Genomic DNA, 21,737 nt, shown 5'->3' with positions numbered 1-21,737 from the left:
CATACTCAGAGATTTAGACTTCCGGAAAAAAAGTGTCACCTAAAAAACTGCACAAAGCAATAAAATAGAGAGCAAGCTGAATTTACATCTCTCCAACTTTTATTTTTACAACCTTTCCTCTATTGCCTCTAACACAAATGTTTGAATCTATGCAAGACATCTTTCTGTTGTGTTTTATCAGGGTCACGGCAGATTTTTTTATTACTATTATGGTACATAAAAATATGAAATATGGAATGTTTGGCGGGTTTCCATCACTCTGGTTTTATTCACATTTTGAAATTTCGCTCAGAAACGACTCAAACGAGTAACGGAAGCGGCAAATTTTTAATTAAAAACCCTTAATTCGCAAAAAGTTTTTACGCTCGCTTGAGGTGGTTGGAAATTCGAATTATGGGAAATGGAAACGCATTGGTTGAATAAATTCATCCAAAAAGTCACGTCACTGCACTATGAGACGGCGTAACCCTACTAATCAGAGTTCTGATCTTGTTACACAGCATCAGGAATGTTGTTATGGTCATTCTTTAATGACTTAGCAAAGTCGTCAAGTATTTCTGTAATTGCCTCATAGAACGGTCACAAGTTTGTTTCCCAAACAGCAGGCATCCACAAAAGCAACGCATTTATTGTGCTTCGTAACCGTCTGCTTGCGCAAGTATTATAATGCATGAAAATTATTATATTCATATATATTATTATATATGGCTTCTCTTTCTTTTCTAACTGATATTTATTGGCAGTTTATTAGGAAGTGATGGTTAACTAGTTGTGCTATTCCAATTTTGCACATAAGCTAAATTTGCAACTTTGAAACCCGGCTAGTGTCTTGTTCAGAATTTGATCAAACCATTTTCTGTTTATCTTAGATACAAGCTCTCATTTAATAAATGTAGCAGCACCAAATCTGTTTTTGCCAATTTGTTTTCTTAACACAATAAACCTGATTTCATGGGAATTCATTACTATTTTATGGGGTGGCTGATTCATATTCACAATATGTGATAAAAGACAATGTAAAAATGTAGAGAAGACGTCTAAACCTAAATGGTTGCATTTTTTCAGATTTAAAACCTCATCTCAAAATTGAATGCCAGGAAAATATACACATTCAATAATTTTGAATGATCTACAACAGAAACCCTTTCTTTTGTCATGAAATCAAGCTACTCACACTATACAAACATAAGATATGTGTGTGTTGGAATCAGTAACTAAAACAAGTAACTCCATCAAACAAGGAAAAAAACATATTAGCCTAGGACTCTGAAGCATCACGTCCTCTCAGTCCACGAGCATCTAGAGAATTTCCTATCAACACAAGGACAAGGACAGTGGATCAATTCTAGTGCTTACAATTATCATTATATTCCCATCATGCAATTAAAAAATTCTCATTCTTGCAAAATTTTCAAATTACGTTCCTACAAACCAAAATGAAATAATCCTTTATAAATGACAATCCTGACAGATCACAATCTCCAGTTAACATTTATATCAAACACATTCACCTTCTAGTGAAAGCAACCTCTCTCTAACATTGTATGTCTTTCCATCAAAATGAGGAGAACGCCTCCGTCAGCAGAGCCAGGCTTCTGTCAAACAAAGGAGATTTCCCTGTGGAGCACGTGTCCTAAAACGACAAGGAAAAGACCTCTGTGCGTGCTGGGGGTCTGGTGCTGAGGCTGGCTGGGGGAGGGGCAATACGCAAGGAAAAAGGGGAGAAAGGGAGGTGGTACTACAAAACCTGCAGTGCTGCACCAGGTCTTAGCCACCACCTACGACCAGATGTACAGTAGCTGTCGCAAACGCATGCTTTACAGTATGTCAAGGGCATTGAGAGTGTGCACATATGAGCAAAATCATTTATAACATTTATCAAGGTCAGAGTGATGAAATATAGAACACACATATGGGTTTGCATAGATGTACGCACAATTACATGACCGCTGGAGAAACATCTAATGACAGCAAGGCGCCAGATTTAATCCTGTCCGCACGAAAACGCAGACCTGAAGGGAAACACTTTTACATTTATGCAATTGGCGGACGCTTTTATCCAAAGTGACTTACATTGCATCATCCTTTACATTTTACATAGGTATGTACAATCCCCTAGGATCGAACCCACAACCCTTACCACTGAGCTACAGGAAAGCTTTACATTTAACAGTACTTTACAGTAACCCAGGGGTAGGAAACCTTTTCCAGTTCTGGTTCCTTCATTTTTGCAAAAGTACCATTTTATTTATAACATCTTTCAATGACTTCAATACTAATAACTTGATTTATGTCCACAGACCACAGTATGGTCGCTGTGGGGATCAATTGTTATTTTCCTTCGATACTCAAAAACAGTATAAACGAAAATGTATTTCCATTACTTAAAAATAACTTGCAGTTTTACATTAGGCTTCGAGGAGCTAAACACATCGCATCCATGCTGACGCATCGCAGTTTGCTTGCTACTCAGCAGATACTTTGCTGCATGTTTTTTTTATGTGATTGCATAGCGAGGCAACAAGTTCTGTACACCACAGAGAGGCGTAACTTTCAATAAAAACATGATACTTGCTCTTTTAAACTCCTCACGCCCTTCGTAGCTTGAATCCAAGCGGGCACGATAGTTTACTATAGAAACTTTTTTTTGCAGTTGATTAGTGTCAGGATGCTTGCGCATCGCACTGCATGCATGTGTTGGCCAGGAAACCCTGAAATATTCATATGTATTATTATGTTTTTGACTATTCAATGTTGGTGAAGGGTAAGACACATGGCGAGCCACATGATTTTTTAAAAGAGCCATATACCTATGCAGTACTGCAATCGATGCATATAATATTATGAACGCTACAGAAAAAAAAATGGAGTCCGAAAGAAGAAGAGAGGGTGAGAGAAAGGGAGAGAGAGAAGGAGGGGCGGAATGCATGTGTCATCCTATAAAGAACAAAAGAACGTTGCATTCGGTCATCATTGTGACATGAGACACTGAGAAAATCAATAAATTTTGGGTGGATCCACAAAAGCTGCAATTCAATAGCACAAATTGAATGTGGCCGATTCCCATGAGACCTCAACAACACCCCTTGGGGCACTTAAACCTCACACACACATTAGGTCACAGACCATTTCAGCTGGACCACGATCAAAACCTTTTGCAGGCCACTTTCAGATATATAACCGAGCTAACTGACAATGGTAAAACACTGTGAAATAGCACTATTTCTTTCTAGCGGAACATCCCCCAGGCATTGGCCACCTTCCACAACCATTCCATTAAGAGTAGACAGAGCAGACCAACCCAAAGGGGAAAGAAGAGAGCCAATACACAAAGATATCAAATACACTATGAACCACTCATCCATGATCTCACTTTAGCAAGTCACTTTCAGAAACATACATGAATGTCACTGTCAATACATGGACAGTGTCACTAAGACGTGACAAAATCACTGACTTTCTATCTGTTAAGAAATGCGTGCGACAAATATCAGATTTTGTTTGCACCTGCTACATATATGAATTCAAGAAGCTTTGGCTACATAGCAAGGCATTTCTGCTAAATATACAAATATTTATCTTTAAATACAAGTTCGTTAAACTTCCTTGAATCTGAGATGAGAGTTTATCTGGAATCAGACAATCAAGTGGTTTTGTGTTAAATCTTGTAGAGAAAGAAAATTGTTTAATTTAGTAGGTTTTATAGCCTCTTAATCACAGATGTCAAAAGACCAGCTTACTGGATAATAGAAAATTATATTTTTGGGAAACACTTCAGTATAGGGGGGCGATTCTCACTATTAACTAGTTGTCATTAGCATGCCTATTATTGGCATATTGGTTGTTTATTAGTACTTATAAAGCACATATTCTGCATGACCATACTCTACATCCCTAATCCTACCCAATACCTAAATCTAACAACTACCTTATTAACTATTAATAAGCAACAAATTAAGAGTTTGTTGGGGGGAAAGTCGTAGTTAATGGTTTGCTAATAGCGATAATTGCCCCCCAAACTGAAGTGTGAGCTATTTATTTTTTTAGAACACAGGAGTTCCAGCTTATAAATAAACTTGTTACTGTTTTATAAATAAACCGTTTATAAATAAACTTGTTACCGTTTTTCAGTTCTGACCTGTCATCAAAACTGTTTATCATCCCCACTTAATAAGGAGATGATGTCACGTGATGTCACAAAGCAGCTAGTAAACAATGTAGTGCATTATAACCCCAAAACAAACACATCAGAGTGGACGCACCAAAGTGCTCCAACCAATCAGATGACAAGGTCAAAGTGGTGTCATGGCAACACGACATCGGCTCCTTGATGAAATGGGTCCTTCTCGGGTGACTTCCAGTACAAGAGATGGAGGTCATCCACCTACGATCTTAAAGTAGCTTATTTAGAGGTGCTTCCCTCGTCATGTATAAATCAACAGAAGGCTATTTATAGTCCTTCCCCAAGAACCTTGTTCGATCCAGTAACCTCACAGTGGACAAATAAAAAATATATAGCTGCAGAAGAAAGAAGAGGGTAGGTGAGAAGAACCATGTATGATGAAGTATGATGAAGTATGATAAACCATTCCTGAACAAATGTAATTACGGTTATAAATAAAGCGAGATCATGTCTGATCAGCAGAGGCAGCTTGAATTAAATTTCATTTACATCACATTTTTGGCAGATGTAGTAAAGAAAGTGAATTTATGATAAATGTACTACACAAAACATCAATACACTTGATTCTAGATGCCAAATGGCGCTATTAAGGGAAATAAACACACTCCAACCTGGAAAGTGCATGAACACATGCCAAAATAAAAGCTGGCCAAGAATCCTAATGCATGAGGTCCTTTAGTAACATTCAAAGTATCGCTAATGCTTTCTGGTTCGGAAATTCAGTTGCCCTATTATTTTTTCATGAGCCGTTGAGTATGCCTGAATAAGGGGGCCTTTAAAAGGTGGGCATATGCTCGTGTTGTACTATAACTCACCCCTTTGTGATCCGGGTGTGCGTGTGTGCAAGACAGACAGACAAACCTGACCAACTCCCATCAATGATTAATGAAGAGGCTCTCCATCAGACACCAAAAACCCACCCTGATACATGAGCCCTAAGCCATACCGTATGAATTCCATCTATTTAAGACACAACAGAGACAACTAATGGCCCGCTCAGCAGCCCATAATGAGACAGCAGGGCCTTAGCGCGAGCTACTGTGCTTTCAATCAGCATCATAACCTTCCAAAACTAATCGATCCATCTTTAGTGAGGCTCTGATGAAGAATGTGTATAGAAAAAAGCAACAGACGGAGACTAGCGACCACCTCCGATAATGTTTGTCAGCAAAGCTTCAAAACATATTTTGTCAAATACTACAAGTAAGAAAGAGAGCAACATCACACAAAAGTAGCAGTCCATGTGATGACATACACTTTTTAGTTAACCAATCAGATGCAACAAAGCAGTGTGTAGCACATCCTTAATCACTGAATCAAAGAAAAAATAGCACTAGAAGAACTGAGTGAGAAGAACCCAGCATGTTCTCTCACTCCCTTTTTTTTCATTTCTCAAAAAATTTTCATTCGTCCATTTCTTCACACTCCCATCTTCCTCCCTCCATGCACCGGCTGTCTGAACGGGCATCCAGACTCCAGATACAGGCCCGCCTATTAATATTTTGCCCTGCCCCTTAACTACAGCCATGAAGAGGTGACGCAGGGAGGGGACTGTGGTCCGACTGTCAGGGCTCATAAAGTAAATTCAAACAAGTTACCATCTGTTATATTGATTCAAATGACAGAAACTCTCAGTTCAGGGCTCAATCGCTCACAACTGACCTATTTTCTTTCTATCTTTCCTCTCGTCCAAATCACTCGCTCTTTCACGCCTCTTGAAACAACACGATCCATCAACATCGCCGCTGCTGAACCTGGTGTCCTCATCAGCGTCTCCTCCACTGTGTTTCAACACATTCTAATGTGCATGTGTCAGCTAACCCAAAGTGAGATGACGGAGCGAGGTTGGACGGATGCGTGTGTGGGTTTTTGGAGGGCATAAAAATAGTAGTTCACATGAAAATGACATTTTGTCATCATTTAGCTTTATGTCAAACCTGTTTGAAATGTGAATTTCTAAAGAATGTTCTGGCTATACTACATTACAAGAGTTCATTACTACGAGTGAGGACAAGAAAAAAGTGAGCAAACTAGCACCATCAAAACAATTAAAAGTGATTCACTTTTACTTTAAATCTCCAGGAGTGGGAAGTTTGGGGTGAACTAAGTCCTGTGTGGGCATTATGACACGTCAATACGTGCGGCTGCAGGTCACTTCCTAAAAAAACGGTTTATCAATAAGAGACCTGTAATGTGGCATTCACACTGAAATAAAAAGATAAGTGGTAAAGCACATATACAGACACACTGTACTTTTCTGTCCATGATGAGAGCAACACAAACACACACAAACACACACCACCAATAGGTTTATAATTGAATTCTTTAATAACCATCATAAATCCTGAGTGTTCTGACAGGCCATATGTAGCTCTTGCATTCCTTAGGGCACCGTGCCACTCCAGAAGCTTATTACTTTTCCCATCCCCAAGAGACGGACAGAGCGAGAGGGAGACCTAGACAGAGAGAGAGAGAGAGAGAAACAGAAAGAGAGAGAGGGAGAAAGAGAGACAGAGAGAGAGAGAGAGAGAGAGAGAGAGAAAGGAAAGGCTCCAGCAGTCTGACCCCTGCAGAGTGCGTGTCTGTGTCGTTCCTCTCCTCCTAGTTGTCAACCCTGTCTGTCTCCCTTTTCATGGCTCATAGCAAAGACATTTTATTCCTCAGACTTTCCCCCTACACACACGCACACACAGACACACACACAGACACACACACACACACACACAACACACACACAAAAACCTTTACTGGTGTCATCCACCCCTCGTCTTGGATGTGGTTTGCAAAAGGGACCTCTTCAAATAACTGAAAGACTATTCACAACAAGTCCAATTTTGTCAAAAATCTACGATAATGATTTCTATTAAGAGCAAATATAACATTTGTGTTGTGTGTACATTTTACAACATATAGGTCATATCCAGGGCCGCATTAAGAGCTCACTGGGCCCCGGGGCTATCAGTTACTGCAGGGCCCCCCCACCACTTTAGGTCACCAACTACAGAGAAAGAGAAAAAAACACTGTTTTTTTAAACACTGCTGAAGTTGTTTTACATAAATATAATCTAGAATCATTCAGAATAACTGTTGCCAATTCATTTACAAAATACAATTAAGTTTGATTAACATTATTGACACAATAGCGACATCAGCTTTATTAGCAGCTTCTGTCACTTTAAGACCAAGTGCGCTGTGCAAAACCGTCTCTCTTCTGCAAATTTTCTCAACAACAAGAAACTAAATCATTTTTTCTTTTCTTGGTAGCTAGATTTGTGCTTCAGAAAACTTCTCGTATAAACAAGGGTTAAACCCAACTAAAGGAAACACTAAACACTATTATGGTGACTTCTTATTGCTCATGTTTTCTTTAGTGATTGTGTTTGTTAACAGCAGCTGTTCATCATTAATGAGATAATAAAGTGATGATTGATTCCTTAACTCAACCTGATTTAACTCATTAACTTGTTCATGTGTTGTTTAGGGCAGCGGTTCCCAATCCTGGTCCTCGCGACCCACCGCTCTGCATATTTTGTGTATCTCTCTTGTTTAACACACCTGATTTAAATCTCTAGCTCATTAGAAGAGAGCTTAATGAATGGACCGCGTTCCGATTACGTGTTCCCTGAACTGTGTTCATTGCTCTCTACTCCCTGCACACATGAAATCGTCTGACGTTAATTTAAGAACACGAAGAACAAAACTTACTACGGAAGATTGAAGGGTAATTTAACCGTAATTTTGAGATTTGCGCAACATTATCCACATTTCGAACGGGATTTATGGCAGAATATCTAGTGATGTTTACTTCGCAGGGCTCTTATGGGCGTATTAAACAAACCTCCGAAGCGGTAGGAGAAGCATACAAAATATGCAGAGTAGGGGGTCGCGAGGACCAGGATTGGGAACCGCTGGTTTAGGGAGACATCCAAAACATTTCCTGTAGTAATGCACGTGGACTGGAGTGGTCTAAATAACGTCTAAATAACGTCTAAGGAACACATTTTTGCTTGCTGGGTGCTTAAATACGTGTTTAAATTATAAACTTACATCATGATGATGGCGCAGCACAATTGACATATTTCTACCGGACACATTAGCACTATCGCCACTGCCAGCCCTTTAGGCGAATAGTTTGATCAAACACAAAAAGCAATATCATACATCCATCAAGTTAATAATCAAACTTAACAGTTAACGTTACCTGAAATATGTGGGGTCGATGATGACGCTGTGTCTTTATCATCAGCTCCAACATCCACCACTCCGTGATCATCAGCTTTAGTAAAATAACCTGATAGTTTTGGGATTTTACTGAGTAGCTCATGTTTCCTCTGCTGTTTAGCTTTTAAAAAAATCCTATTTTGAGCCCCACTCGCACATTTTTTTTTTAAAGATGACATTTTTTAGCTGTCGAAGACTGTTTTTTGCGTGGCAATTTTAAGAATAGTCTAGATTCTAGAATAAAGTGAAGAGTCGAGGCGATTGATTGGTTGATGCGTAGGCTATATTCTAATAAGGCGCAGACAGCCATCGCCTGATAGGCCTAAGCTGAATTGACGTATATAAAATAAATGCATTTGATTTGGTATATCAAATTCAAACGTGACGTTTCAATTCACCGTGCCCTGCTGCCCACGGGGGTTTGATTGACATGCGACCTGACCAATCATAACGCGAATGCGCAATTTTGTTAATAATATTAATGAGAATGATTCCATGATAATGCATGGAATACACGGCAAAGCGCTACTAAATAACATGGCTAATTTGTGGGGGACGTGGTAAGGCTTTGGCAATCAGATGGCTAGTAGTAATCAATCTGCTCCACAGCCAATCACGGGCCCCCTCCTTGCTCGGGCCCCGGGGCTTTAGCCCCGCCTAGCCCTATTGTTAATGCGGCCATGGTCATATCACTTTCCTTCCACAAGGAAAGGAGAGAAATAAACAAAATAGCATACGACGCGTGTAACGTGATCCAAAAGTACACGCATCACTATTTCCTGTGAATATCTACCTTTTCTTATGTAACCAGTGCAAAATTGAGCTGTACCTCTGCAGTGTACAGAGCAACCGCTAGCGTGACAGGAAGCCTGTTTGCATTTCAAATTTAGTTAATGTGTTATGGACAGCCCTGGCGTCCGGCCATGTATAAAAAAAACTCAATACCAATCTAATCAGCTATGCCAAAAGCTTCGATATTAGCAATGTTGAAACTTTAAAATCCAATCTTGGAAATATAAATACTCAAAATGATAATGTTGGGTATATTTCAAAGTAGAAATACCAGTATTAAACACCAGTACACAAAGTAAAAAAAGATGTAACTAGGCATGATAACTTCAAAAGTATTTTGAAAACTCCAAATATTTTTGTTCATTATTATTATTGTTAGCCATCGTTAAATTATAAGGCCCCTTTAACTTCTTCCTTCCTATTCTTTCTTTGAAAATCTATTAAAATAACTACACATACTTCAATTTGAAATCTGAACTCATGAAAAGTTTTACCTATCCCACATAAAGATTTGTGTGTAGTTGGCCGTGTGATCTGCCTGACTGATAAAATTCTCCGCCAGGCTTTAGGCTAACGTGTGACCCAGGGGAAGGCTGGCCGGCTAGGAGCTCGGTACTTCATCAGCGCACACAAATCTAGTTCCCTAAAACTTCCAACTAATCGATATCTACAAATTTTCAACCCTGTTCCAAGCAAAGCAATTCATCATAAACACAATCATAAGTAGTTTGGGTCTCTCCGCACACAATGTTTGACAGTGACATAATGATTCATGTCAGCATAGTGGAAAATTCAACATGACCTTAACAACAGACCACAGTGAATTTAATCCCTTCCTGAATAAACAGTTTTACCCCAGAAAAAAAAAAATCAATCAACTCAGTATGAAAATGTGTTGTCAAATACCACGTCTGTCCTCAACATAGCGCTAGCAGATCTGAAGGCTGAAAGTCACTTTGCCAAAGCGCCTGCCAAATGCTCAAACGTACCAGGTCCACCAACAGATCCAAGCACATAAACTGTCTTTAACACCCAGTCTGGAAGCCAGACAAAATTACCAGAAGAGTTCACATGTTGAGACCTCACTGTCCCGAGATTCACAACAGTATAAACATACTGTAGCGCATCATCCACAGACAGACTGTACACCATCATCCCAATGTATAACACAGTTACCACAATTGCCTCAAAATGGTGTCTAATGACCCAAAATTAGCACCAATAATTAGAGCTCTCTTGGGTCAGTAATCTCCCTTATAATTAGGAAGTTTAAATAGCTCTGGGTGGCCACATTGGCACAGGGTAAGTGGTAGAGTGTGTGATCGGGGCCACATCCTGGTAATTGCTCCAATCTGCTCCAATCTGGAGCCAAATAACACATGAAGCCACATAAAGATTTGTGTGGGTGGGACAGAACAAAACAGGCGAATTTAAAATGGATCTCCCAGTCAGGCATTGTGCTTTGGAACAATACAGATATCGCAATCTACAAGCCACGTGTCATAGGGTCAAAAGGCAAAATTAAACAAATGTTCGATCACAAAAACATTCAACGACATTTGGGAACTATTTTGTACCTATATTCCAATAAGAATATTATCCTCACATTGAAAATGATCCAAACACAAAGGTCTCAGTAAGGGTGAGCGACAGCAAAATATTCCAGAAGGGAAATGTTAATGAGTGTCAACAGGGAGGAAACAGAAACGCAAATTAGAAGAGAAGGTTCAAAGGCAGGCCAAAGCTATCTGAAACAACACAGCCGCTGCGTCTCAACTTGGGCCGTCTAGAAAAACAAAGTCCCCTTTTGCACGTATTTAATATATTTTCGTCAGATTTTGTATATTGAAATCAGTGTTTTAGTCTGCATGACAAAGGTCTTGTTTTAGCATGTCTTGTAACATAGGATAACTTATGGCGAAGTAAACAACCTACCTAAGATATTGAAGGGTTAATTTACCCACAAATGCTGTGGTTATTTACTCACTTTCATGTCTGACCAAACCTGCATGACTTTCTAATCTCTGTAGAACACAAGAGGAGATTTATGACTGAATGTGATGCGTTTTCATATCAGTCTGCATAATGTCTCCTATTGGATTTATGGAATTAAAGTCATATCTCCATTAAATGATAGTTCAACCAAAAATGAAAATTCTGTCATCATTTACAAACCCTCTTGTCAGTTCAAACCTGTGTGTCTTTCTTCACAAAAGAGGATATTATGAAAAAAATTGTGAACTGGACCCCATTCGCTTGCATTGATTTTGTGTCCATACAATAGAAGTGAATGTGGTCCAGAGCTGTTCGGTCAACTTTGTTCAGAAAATCTTATTTTATGTTCTGCGGAAGAAAGAAAGTCGTAAAGGTTTGAAATGACAAGAGGGTTTGTAAATGATGACAGAAATTAAGTTTTTGGGTGAACCATCAAAGTCAGACATTTCACTTTTAGTCTGTTAGAATGACAATGGTTTAAAAAATACAACTGTTCAGATTATCCATTGACTATTAAAATATTCAAAGCAGTTTTATTTGGATATAGTTAACATTTTTATATATTCCATTCATTATATTAATTCATGTTACTTTACTCACAAAGTTTTAAAAGTATGACATTAAATGTAATTTCTGCTCAGCTAAACTGTTTTTGTTTGGCTTTCTTGTAATTTTATTTTTAGGAGCAAGTGGTTTCCTTAGCGTAGGTGGGTGAGCCTCCTGGATACACCGATGACATTAACCATCATCTCTTGTTCTGTGTTCATGCACAAGGTCACCTTGAGCGCAGCTCCCCTCCTCCCCTCCTCGCTCTCTTTCTATATCAGCAAGAATATTTCACGCCTCGCTAGGGGAGATCCTGCGTATCGGGTAACATATTGGCAACGTGGGGGTCATGTGGAACACACACTCTTCAGCACAGGTTTGGTGTTTTGTATTCAAGACAGCAGCGGAGTCCAAAATCGATAAAACTGAGGAATTTCAAGTGAGGATACAGAAATTTGTACCAGCATATCATTTTAAAAAATACATGAATTAGGTTAGATAATAATTATTTTTATGGTGATGATTGCTGAAAATAGCCTGTGATAAACTAAGCCTTAAAAGAGGACTACCAATAACCAGCAACATGTTGGTCACAACAACTTGAGCATTTATTAATTACAACCACGTGTGTGTAAATGATACAAGGGCTTCCTCCTCTCTGATACTGTAATGACTTGTAAAACACAGTAACATAAAACCACTGCGTATAGCCATGAAGCAGATGCAACACATACCCACTTTCGCCCTGAGGACACCCACGACACCCACGCCTCCCGAAACCGGGTCATAAATATAGGAGACATTTATAAGCATTGAAACCAGTCAGTCACACACAGGTTAAATTTCTAAATGTTAAAAAAGCTTTTTTTAAGCTCTTTGGGCACCTGAAAAACTCCACATAGCATATAGGTGGGGCAGGAAAAGATCCCGGCATCAATAATAATCACTAGCACATGTCTATCCCTTGGGAAAAGATATTATGAAGAAGGATAGTGTGCGAAAACAGAGCTAGAAGATAAACTTTGCCATTTGGGCCCGAGTGTGTTTGTTCAGAGGGACACTGTGGCACGCCAGCGCTGGCATGAGGTTTTGTTCATAATGTAGACCAATAATCTATTTACTATGGAACTTAACCGTGTAACAGCTGCGGCGCCTGGTTGTGGTCACTGGATTCAGCTAGTCCAGTGAAGAATAAAGGAAAAATAAAAAAGGTAAAAGGAAACAAAAAAAATCTGAATAAGAGGAAAAAAGAAAAGATAAAGCAGAAATGAAAGAAAGGAAAAATGTTAAAGAGACGTTAGAAAAAAGAAAAGAAAGGAAAAAGAATTTGCAAGTCTGTTCACACTGAAGCCAAAGCATTAAAATCCAAAGCACATTTTCCCTTAAACAGACCGAGAGCTGGCCAAATCCTGATCTACTACCGCCTGGAGAAGAAGAGCAGACACACAGACAGGCACAGATGGATGAGAGACCACAGCTTCAGAGTTTAAGACATCCTGTACTCAATCGTCTCCTTTTTAAAAGTTCTGTCCTCCTCTGTCTAACGCTTGTGTTCCTCAGCTGTGTATTTGGCTGATTTGTATTCTGGTTAAAGAGGAAAAGGAGAATTGGGGCTCAGAGCTGCGGCCAGCTGCACCATGGCGATCCGCCCCTCCTCTGGGACTTAAATCAGAACCGGCCCACCTGCCTTCACCATAACTGATCTGCCTCCAAAGGAGGGTGGAGGCTGATCAGTTGGATTCACATCTATCCAATTTGCGAGATATGAGTGCAGTTGGCCGCTAGACATAAGTCTCACTCATTAATCAGATAACGTGTTATTATAACCAAAAGTCCCCTGCAACCCGACAGCAGTTTATATAGCAAAAGCCGCCCTGATGAGCCTCGGCAATATAAATCCTACACAAAGAGCCAGAGGAAAAGAGAGAAGAGCTTAGAAACAGAGAAACAATGAAAATGGGACGACAAGGCCTTAGAGAGAAACTTGTGATGCAGTAGTCTATTAGATTAAACACAAACCTTCCTTTGCAACACATTTAACATAGAGAAACCAGAATATATTGTTTTTTAAGAAAAAATATGTCATTTTAATATAAATATAGTGAAACAAAATTTAAAAAATCATTCCGTTAATAACTTTCCCTCAAGCTGTTCTAAATCTGTATAAATGTCTTTGTTCTGATGAACACAGAGAAAGATATTTGGAAGAATGCTTGTAACCAAACAGTTCTTGGCCACCATTGACTACCAAAGTAGGAAAAGTTACAACGGTACTCAAGTGCCCCAGAATGGTTTGCTTTCCTGCATTCTTCAGAAAATCTTCTTTTGTGTTCATCAGAACAAAGAAATTTATACAGATTTGAAACAACTCGAGGGTGAGTAAATAAAAAATGAATTTTGTATTTTTGGGTGAACTGTCCCTTTAAGTAATTATAAAAGAAAGTGCATATTTGTACACTGCTAGTTAAACTGGCTGTGTAAGAGATTAAACTTGACATTGAATCACTGTACGGTGTTCTCATGTCCCTGCAGTCCAATAGAATGAGAGCAGATACGAATACATTCCCCTGTGTCCTGTCAAACCCAGTTCAGCCTCTTTCTCTCTTTTCTGATCACACTTCTCACTAAAGCCATTTCACCGTTCAACCACATACTAATAAAAGGTTACAAAATCTCTGCAGAAAAGCAGATTTTCACAGAATTGAAACACCCGTCATTCAAAACATCTTACACATGATCTGACTGAGCTCTAAATATACTTTACACATCTAATATTTTCCCTTTGCTTGCATTTTTGAAAACAATGAAAACTTGAAATAATGCAACATTGTAAAACGCGCTATATAAAAAAACTTTAATTGAACGGAATATATTATTAATACTGTATATGAATTTTACAATTATTTTGGAAACCAACAAGATAACAATCAGCCCCATTTAACGCGTTTTACCATGTTTAAATCCATTCGGAAGAATTCCACGGATGTTCTGCCAAAAAAATATAAAATAATTAAATTGCTAATAATGCAGTGAACTGTAAACCCTTAACAAAAAAAAACATTACATCATTGGCTCTAGATCACAAGCCATATTTTACTACAGTCACCCATGCAGCACCACACCTCATGCTGTGATGTAAACCAGGCTTATTGTTTTTGACACAAGCCTCAATGGACCTGGTGTTTTGATCGGTTATGATACACAATCCATCTCTTGCCCACAGTACAGACTACACTGTTGTTATTTTTTTCTTGCTCTTGAACAGTGTGACGGTTGAGCTTGACAGCTGCGTAATGTAATGAATATTGTGAAGCACAGAGAAAATAGAAAAATCTCTATCCCGAGCATTATGGGGAGGACTGGGAGGAGGGCGCCGCGTGGCTGGCGAGGGTGACAGATCCTATTACAGTCAGACAGACTAATAGAACACTGTCCCCCATAACTGGCCGGTATAGTGTTTCTTAAACAAAGAATCCACGCTAAACGGAGCACAGCTCTGGCAGACAGAATGTTAGTCTGTTTCATAAGAAACTTAAACTGTGCGACATGTGATGAAAGGGGCTGTAATTTGATATTAACAATTTACTATTAGAGAAGAAAAGGTAAGACAGGTGAGGGAAGAAGATTAAAACAATGGTTGAGAAAAATCCACCTTGTACAGTAAAACATACAGTAGATGTTAAAGGGACAGTTCAACTAAAAATGAAACTTGTTTCATCATTTACTAACCGTCATGTCATTTCAAACCTGTATAACTTTCTTTCTACTGCTGAACACATTTAAGAACATAAACCATAACAATATTGGCCTCCATTAACTTCCATTGTAAAAACCATTGAAACGTTATCAAAATATTTTTGACACAGAAGTGTCACATACAAGTTTTTGAACCACATGACAGAATTTTCCCTTTAAAGCAAGCTATTAAATGAATGTTGATGACAGATCATTTGGCTTAGAGTAAACTCATGACAAAGGTTCCCAGACTTTAGACTTCAGTCTTGATTCAGGAGAAAAATCAGACACTTAAAAGACATCTAATAGTATCCTTTTTCATAAATCTCAATTTTGTCTAGAAGAAATGGTTGAAATAATGAAACGGATAAACAAACCGGAAGTGAGCTGAAAAAAGAATAAAAACAGAAATCCAGCTTTATTTTAGGTTGCCTGGAGAGACCTTCGGTTTGGTTTCCCCTTTGCTCTGTAAAATAATTCAGTTATGAGGGGACCCCCTGTGTCATTAGGGGGTGAGACTTTGATCTCCTCTCGGTTTTCCCCTTGTTTGGTCGAAAACCCAGAGGCACGTCGCAAAGGTGTAAGTGTAATAATTGGCTGCAAGCGTTCTAGATTCAAAGCAGCTGTCCAGATTGCATGAGGGAGCAGTTCTGGCTGAAATAAAAGAATGCTTCATTAAACCACAAGAAAGAACAATCTGGAATGTCTTAGTTTTATCAGCAGAGGGACGAATTACAGATGATGTATGCCATGCCGATGCCACAATGCAACTGAAGAATAGCCAAAAACAAAAGGTACTGACCCTACACAGAGAGGAGTATTTCCTTTATTAATTGACTTAAAATATGTGTAAAGCTGTTGACATATTAAATGGGATATCTGAAGCATACAGATTAATTCAAATTATCCTCAGAGAAAACACAAATTTACTCTGCAATGGCAATTTCTCTTGTCTAAATCACACAGCCGGTGGTTGCTACAATACTCCTCCTGTCAAAAAAGCCAAGCAAACAGAACAGCTGTAGTCTACATAAGCAGTGAATCTGTTCAGGGTGGGCCTCTCTAATGCCAGATTTTTCCAGATTTTTTTTCCTGCGTGCATTGCTGTCCACTGGAATGACTGCATCTGTGCAAAGCGACAAAACCTCCTGTGTTCGAGCACTTGGCACATTTGGCCTCAAAGACACACACTCAAACCTCACGTGCTCTGGAAATGATGACGATACCGCAGTCAGCGCGGACCGCGCCAGGGTGGTGTCGGGCGGATCTTCCTCAGAGGGTAGGGTCACCTTCCACTGCGTGCTCCCGGCCGTCTGCTACTGGGCCTGTAAAGAGCTCATGCCAGTCTGAACAGCACCCCACTCCAAGAAACACTCAGCAGGGGTTTGGCCATCTGTACCCGGCCAAGCGCATCAGCTTGGCCAACTGCTGTATACCTCTCACACCCCTGTTATGCCAAGATCTACTGCTATACCTCCAGCCATACATCCACAGCTCGAGTGGGCAGTAATGGCACGCTACATTTGATCCCATTATTCGGTAAAACAAACTACAAGTGAAGGAAATTAGTTCCAAACTGAACTTCATAAATAAATATCTACCCAGAAAACCTCAATGCAAAAAAATCATTAAAGGGGCTGTGTCCACCAAGGCGTTTCTGCCGGCGTGGTTTTTCCAATTGTTTCCAATGGAAACGCCGCGTTTCTTGAAAACGAGCAGCTGGCGTTTTTTTTCCACCCTTTGCGCTGAGTTGAAAAATACTCAACTTGGGGCGGAACGCTCCACATGCAGGAGGCGTTTTCAGCAGTGTAGAAGCACCTCGATGGACACAGGGGCTAACTGTCCAAATGCCTTCAAATGTGTCTTTCTTAATGGACACTGATAAAACCTGGGACGTAGAGCACAAAAAAATGGTTAAGTTAAGCACCTCCCCTCTCTCTTTATACCCCACTGCATGGGCGCAGAAAGCCAAAAGAGTGTGAAAGTTAGTATTCTGTACCGGCTTCTGTACTTTGACAGGAAAATTGGCAGAAAGTCAAGTCAGACAACGAAAACTCTCTTTCCAGACTGGAAGAGACAGAAAAATTTTCTGACCTCACTGGGACGTTTTTCTGCCTTCATTATGATTTTTTTTAACCATTAATTTAACGCTGCACATGTTTTTATACTAGTATTGTATTTCAGACTCTGTTAAAATTAACAACAAACACAACCACCTTCATAGTGAAAAACTGTGGATGCAGCACCAGGACAAAATCTGACAAAGATTACGACACAGAACACTATGTGAATTAGCCAAATATTCTTGGTTGTCTCTCTGCCTGAAATGTAAAAGAACAGGCTTTTTTTTAAAGGCCATTTGCCATCGCTTCCACATTCTCAGTGTGCGATCCATTCTTGGTTGGCACCAGAAAGCGCAAGTCTAAAAATAAGAGCCCCACCTATAATGCTGTGCTACTGGACAATGAAAACATTGAGCACTGCAGAACACCTACATTCTTGTCCACACCTCTTACTTCTTCAGTTACATTCACCACTTACATTCATTCATTCTCATGTGACAAGATTTTTTGGGGGGGGGTTCATGTTCTTCATGTTCTAAATTCTATCATCATTTATAAACCCTCCTGTCAGTTCAAACCTATATGTCTTTTTTCCACAGACCACAAAAGAGGATAGTATGAAACATTTGTCAACTGGACCCCATTCGCTTGCATTGGTCTTGTGTCCATACATTAGAAGTGAATGGACCTTTTATGTTAATATAGAAATGACTATGAGGTATTGTTTTGTTTTACCAACGGATTGTACTATTGAATGTTCAATTGACAAAACACGGAAACATAGATTTTTTCTTTCATTCTAATTTACAACAAAAAATTTGCCATGACCTACCATAGTTAAAGGCTTGGTAGGCTTGCATAAAATAGAACGAAAGCCTGAATGTTTCTTTATCTTTATGCAGTTCACCATTCTCTATAAACAACATACTTCAGCTCATCTACTCAAAATAAATATTTTTCTTACAGCATTTGTGTGTTGCAAATGTTTCCACCCATGTTACCGACAGTCCCTTTCCAGCTACCTGAAACACAAGCTTTACCGTAAATGTCATGGATGAATAGCACTGCTTCAGTTTACATGAGGACTTATGCAATCCTGTTAAAACACAGCATTGCAGCTGCTCAAAGCCTGGACTTTAAATGAATGACTGATGTTTTCTTGGATTTCTGTGTGAGAACTTTCTGTTTTCTTTCGCTCCCTGCCTCATGTTCTCTCCGTGACTCACTCGTTCTTCACCCTGAAGGACGCTGCTACTGATCTGTAAAGCATGGAAAGAAATGTCTTCCTGGATGGCCACTTCATTAACCAGAGAAGCATCGGGAAACAATTACAATTGCATTGCTGTTTACAAGAAAGACATGGACTGTGGGAACAGGCCCGCAGGGAATACGAGGAAACAGGAGATTCAGAAACCTCAGCAGAAAGGCACGATTCTGCTTTCTGAAATACTGCTGTCTTTAAAAATGCTTCTGCATTGTTGTTCTGGCAAAAAAACAAAGGATGACAAGGTTAGGCTGGAAATGAGGAATGACACTGGACTCTGGAGACTATGAGAAATAGAAGTATACTATAGAAATTGCACATTTCCTCACACTGTCACATGTGCAGAAGCGTACACATGCATGAGTGGGACTCTTCACACCATTACGCAATAGGAGAGAGAGTTCTTCCTATCTGTGTGTCTGCAGGCCCCACGTCTCCACATTACCACGGAGGCGAAAGACAGCATCTCACACTATTACACCTCCTCCTGCCTCCCTCTGTTCTTCTCTTACAACACAGGTTTTGTGCTACTGGATTGTTTTTCATTTTAAGCGTCTTCATAAAATCATGTGTCAAAAACAAAGCATTAGGTCAATTGTAATCTCTAGAAAAGCATATCGGTCTTGAACTAGAACAGATTTATAAGGAAGGAACTCTTTATTATTTCTTTAATATCCGTTTCTTGAATTGCAAATAAAGGTTAAACATAGAGAGCAAATTAAAACTTTTGGTCTCTATGTAACTTTTAGTCTATATATGTTTCTGAGAGCAGTTTTATGCTTAAACAAAACCCAACTGAGAACTCCAATACATTTTCTGTGTAATGCAAGAACAATAAAATGTTCGGATACCATTGAGGACTTTGAGGACTACAGGGGTATTTATTCAGTAGCTGAATGGTGATGTTATTGAATTTCTTCCGAATCAATTTGTTTTAAAGCAAACCACAGTTCTTGAAAGCTGATGACATCATCTCAAGTCAAAATGTTGTAATGCTGATAAATAACCACAACCAACATGCCAATTAAAGATCTCAATTTGTATAAAAGAATATAGTTGTATTTGTTATATTACAAACAAAATCACAATGTGTCAAAACGAAATTTTATGTTAAAACATCCCGAAGGACTTGAAGGCGGCAGCACTGTATATTACATCAGAAATAAATATGTTTCCTGTTTTTCCATCACCACTGTCTTGTGCTAACTAATAAGACAAAGTTCAAAGTTATTCACATTCATTTTCAAGTCAGAATGAGGACAAAGGAACATGGTGCGCGGAGGCCACGCTCAGCTTGTGTCTATCTATCTTCACCCGCCCTCTGTGTTATCTCACTCCTGCACAAAGAGATCTTCCTGGCATTTGAATGGACACGCCGTGCCAACACCCTCTGGCTCTGTCTGCTTCACACCAAAGTGAGATTCACCTCATCACCTCGAAGCTTTGGGATTTCAAACCAGCATGCCACATGACACTGCCTCCCTGTACCCATCCTTAAAGTCGATGTCATTCTTGGCAATAAACAATTGAAGATACTGGACTGGATACTACACAAATCCAAATGTAGAGTGTTCTAGGCCAACAAAGTTGATGGAGGAGAAGTGTGAGTCACATTCACACATCATGGACTATAATCTTTACAAAAAAAGTGTATGCAAATTATCACATATCCTGCTTAACTGATTCTTTTGTCATCTTGGGATATTAACCTCAACAGCATGTGACACTGAAAGAGACAAACTAGTCACTGACACACCACACGTGCACATTCTGACCTAATCGCATTAAACATTCAAACATTCAACATTCAAAAAACTACTTGAAACCCTTCTCTTCTGTGAATACTTGACAGACAAATGAACAAAAAACAGGTAGTGGTCTAGCTTTTGTTGAAACCAGTTACTTTGTATTGGCACCTGTATTATTGCTCCTCTATGACATATTGCTTATTGCTCCCTGAACTCTCTGTAAGTCGCTTTGGATAAAAGTGTCTGCTAAATAACTAAATGTAAATTAGCTCATACAGTTAACTATTCAACAGCTAACAACTCATTGGTCCACACTGTTCTAGCCATAACAAGATGCTGCCATGGAGTCTGACTGATGCAGGCAAGCATGAAACAAAAACTAAACATTAGTTTAAAACAGGAGAATTTAAACTAGATTAGCAAAATCTAGACTAAGACTAGTTATATTATTTCTCCAAAACTGCTCCGGGTGTAGGCGTGTTCACGGTTGCTGTGTGTGTGTTCATTACTCTCTGGATGGGTAAAATGCAGAGGTCACATTTCGGGTATGGGTCACCATATCGGACAAATGGGTCACTTTCACTAAATTCTGAGTATTCTGCTATTTTTAGAAAATTTTATCCGAAGCAACTGGTCAAAGTAACAAAAAAGTTTCAAGAAGTGCTAAGAAAAAGTTCACATTCATTTTTAACCATGGAATACTAATGCACATTAATTCAAGGATCATTTAAAAAAAAAAATGGTTTTTTGCATTCTCTCAATATTTCATATTGCTGAGGGTCGCCTTATGTCACTCCTCAGGTTTGATTTTGTTGGAAATCCAACAGACAATGGACTGGAATGGCCATCAAACATGCAGTGATCTCTTATTTTTTCTGTGGCTGTAAAAATTGAAAAATATTAATCTGGCTGGCATAATCCACAAAAGTAAGTTTTTTTAAGAATATCCGTCATAAAAAAAGTAATATTCAGTAAAATGTGTATCAGGCTAAAACACTGAGGTGCATTTATTCAATTCATGCTACAAATTGCTACCCAGTGTACCAGCTTGGTAATGACATCATCCACTGTTTGCTGTACTACACAAAGTACGGCATGTATACTATACCGAAAGCACAAAGCATGAATCTTTCCTGTGCTTAAAAACAATTTTCTCTTCATTGTTAGCCAGAATCCTCTATATCTTTGAT

At 39.2% G+C, this 21,737-nt stretch overlaps 1 protein-coding gene across 1 annotated transcript in view; it reads right to left on the bottom strand.

The window, feature by feature from the left end:
* Positions 1-21,737, bottom strand: part of bcr (BCR activator of RhoGEF and GTPase) — a 53,913-nt gene that overhangs the window by 29,060 nt on the left and 3,116 nt on the right. The window lies entirely within an intron of this gene.

The sequence above is a fragment of the Triplophysa dalaica genome, chromosome 19, assembly GCF_015846415.1.
Source record: "Triplophysa dalaica isolate WHDGS20190420 chromosome 19, ASM1584641v1, whole genome shotgun sequence".
In the NCBI taxonomy this organism is placed as follows: domain Eukaryota; kingdom Metazoa; phylum Chordata; class Actinopteri; order Cypriniformes; family Nemacheilidae; genus Triplophysa; species Triplophysa dalaica.
This window is presented reverse-complemented; position numbering and strand designations above follow the sequence as displayed.